Raw genomic sequence first — 2,939 nt, forward strand, 5'->3', positions numbered from 1 at the left:
GTAATTTGATTGGTGCAATATCTGTGTGGACTAAAAATAGTTTGTAATATCAATTCAATTCCACCACACAGGCAGATAACCAGCTTGGGGCGGGGGGGGGGCTGACATAGTTAGCTGTTGCTTAATCCGATCTGTGAATCATTTGAGCGCTATGTTACTCCATGACTCTGCATGTTACTTTGTGTCATGATTTGAATCATGGCATAACGCATAAAGTACTAAAGTCGTTGCTGTGGGTTTTAACAGTCTGGTCATTTGCCATCAGCACAATTCGACCCAAGAAAGAGGGGCAACCACAGTTATAGTTAGACCTGCCCCTTTTTTATAATGTAGGGCAAACACAACACTCTTCCAATAATTCAGCAGTTGTTGAAAAAAAGAAATACAACAAAAGTAACATCTAGTGAGAATCAAAAACATTCACTTTCCAAGTTGAACACAAACTCAGCAGAGCAATGGGTCCTCTGAAATGCTGAATGCTGCTGGGGAACAGACAGCTTAAATCACAAACAATGGATAGCTAAAGGTATGGGCTTGTTAAAAAGGGGGGCAAAAAACAAAAATGCCCTATCAGCAGCAGAAGTTGACAGTGCTTTGCCACCTGTCACTTGTCCCCTTTACTCTATTTTACTTTTTAACTTTTTTGAGTTCTTTTCATACAGAGAAGAGATACTATAGCACAGTTTAATGTGTGTGTATATACCTTCACTGCTCCATTAAAGAGACACAGACACATTATGCCACGTCTCTGAGATTTCTTGACTTGAACATGAGCATCTGCGCTGCTGTCAACACTTAGGTGCTCTTTTGGCAAAGAGAGGAAGTAGGTATGAACTTTGTGAACTTGTAAGATGTTGGTTTAACTTGTGCACCACTTAGAGCGGCACTAACAGCCCTGAACCAGAATACAGACCCATACCCTGTGCTCTTCCTCGGCCACCTTTTCCATCTTTTCTAATTAATTCTCTGTGGAGCCTCACACCTGCGGGGGCCGGACCAACTCTGCTCTCTTGTTTCAGGCTACAGGAGACAGTAACAGATGTTCGCCTATACAAAAAGAACTGTCCCAGGTCACAGGGATGGAGGACAGTATAGGAAGTCTGAAGCTCACTGTAGGGCCATTTTCACAGTTTGTTTGTTGCAATCCAGAGTTCGATTGTCACCCCTACCTTTAACCCTGCTGGTCTGCTTTCTGACTACTTTTGTCAATAAGGGGAAGCTGTGTACCAATGTTGCCTAGAATTTAGATTGGTGCCTGTTTTGACAGGAGAAGCCATATGAGCACCACCCTTGCGCAACCAAAAGTGAATAACCAACTTAAACAAAACTTTGGTCTCCCATGAAACCACACCCCAGTGAAAGCCGGCATATGTTTGAAAATAACTAGTTTTTACAAAGCATTCTTCAACCGTGTCTGAATCTAAAAGTGCTCTAAATGGCTTCGGACAGTGTCTTAGTGTTGCACTCATTTGCATGTACAGCCAAAAATTGAGAGTAGTTGTGTGAAGGATTAAGAAAGTTCTGACATTGTAAAGATGTTGCAGGAGTAGTAATTAGCCTTTAGATTAAATAATATCTGACTATGTCAACATATCAAGTATGCAAGTACTTTTTAGTTTTGTTTGTGAAATACAGACATGTTGACTTCATCTCCTGCGGGAGTATGGATGAAGCATACCGTGGCTCATCTGTAACCAATCTTGTGCTACCTTGTTCCAGAAAAAGTGTTTATATTAACCAGTGTTTTAGGCAATCTCTTGCAGATTCAGATGAAACTGCCAGCCTGAAAGCGCCCTAAATTTCATCCCCTTAAACTGTTGGATAAGGATGCCACCTTGGCTGCTCTCACTTGGCGCCCAGTTGTTTCTGATTGGAGGCCTTCGAGCTGAGCCAACGAGTAGTAGTAATTAGCCTTTAGATTAAATGACTATGTCAACATATCATCAGACATATCAGGTTTTCTCGATGTTTGCATGCTCTTTTGTCAATATGTCTGATTAAGTTGCCTTTTAGGACATATTTTGCTTTTTCACTTTACCAGGAAGAAAAGAAAGTAAGGATTGGAAAAAGTGCCACTTTTCCACTATTTTCCTTGGAAAAAAAAGCTATGGTATCAAGTTTAGCTTACACTCTTTTTAACATATCGGATTTTCTTGCTATGAATACCATTGAAAATATTGTCATGGAATGTATATGTCCTTTTTTGTCACAATGTATCTATCTATGTATACAGTATGTATGTATATGTGTAACATGTTTTGCAATTCACTTCAATAGTTAGTTTTAGCTTTTTTGTGTGTGTGCATCAAATTTTTTTATTATCTTTTATGGGTTGTGTGCAACCACTCAGTAAGGAGGTAACAGCCACTTTGTACAAATTGGCTAATTAGCAATATACACGTGAAAACAATCAGCATAGACACATTTCGTCTGCAAAGTTGTTCACATAATCACCTTTACCTAAGGAAGACCATTTGTAAGTAAGTAAATCTTTGTAATTTTATATCTTAAAAAATACAATATAAATAAAAGGCTTAACACAAAAAAACTATAAATGAGTAATACAATAAGAAAACATTACAAAATGAAACACAGAACAACAAGACAGACCAAACAGACCAAACAGAAATGCACAAAAACAAAGACAGGCAAGGAGATCTAAAAGCTTGCCCAGAGAGATGGGTTTTAAGAAGCCATAACAGTCCAAAGATTCAGCAAATCTGAGCGATTGGAGAAGATGATTCCAGATGGTTGGGGTGACAACAGCAAAGGCACAGTCACCTTTGTTTTGCAAGTGAGGGATGCATAAAAGACCAAGATTTGAGGAGCGGACTGGTTGAGGAGTGGAAATCACAAATGTGGTTGAAACTTCCTTAAGTCCATGAAGAATTACAAAGAACCTGGAACATGATATCAGTATGCAAGTACTTTTTAGTTTT

The sequence above is a fragment of the Morone saxatilis genome, unplaced genomic scaffold (genome assembly GCF_004916995.1).
Source record: "Morone saxatilis isolate NCDOM2014 unplaced genomic scaffold, NCSU_SB_2.0 Contig12, whole genome shotgun sequence".
In the NCBI taxonomy this organism is placed as follows: domain Eukaryota; kingdom Metazoa; phylum Chordata; class Actinopteri; family Moronidae; genus Morone; species Morone saxatilis.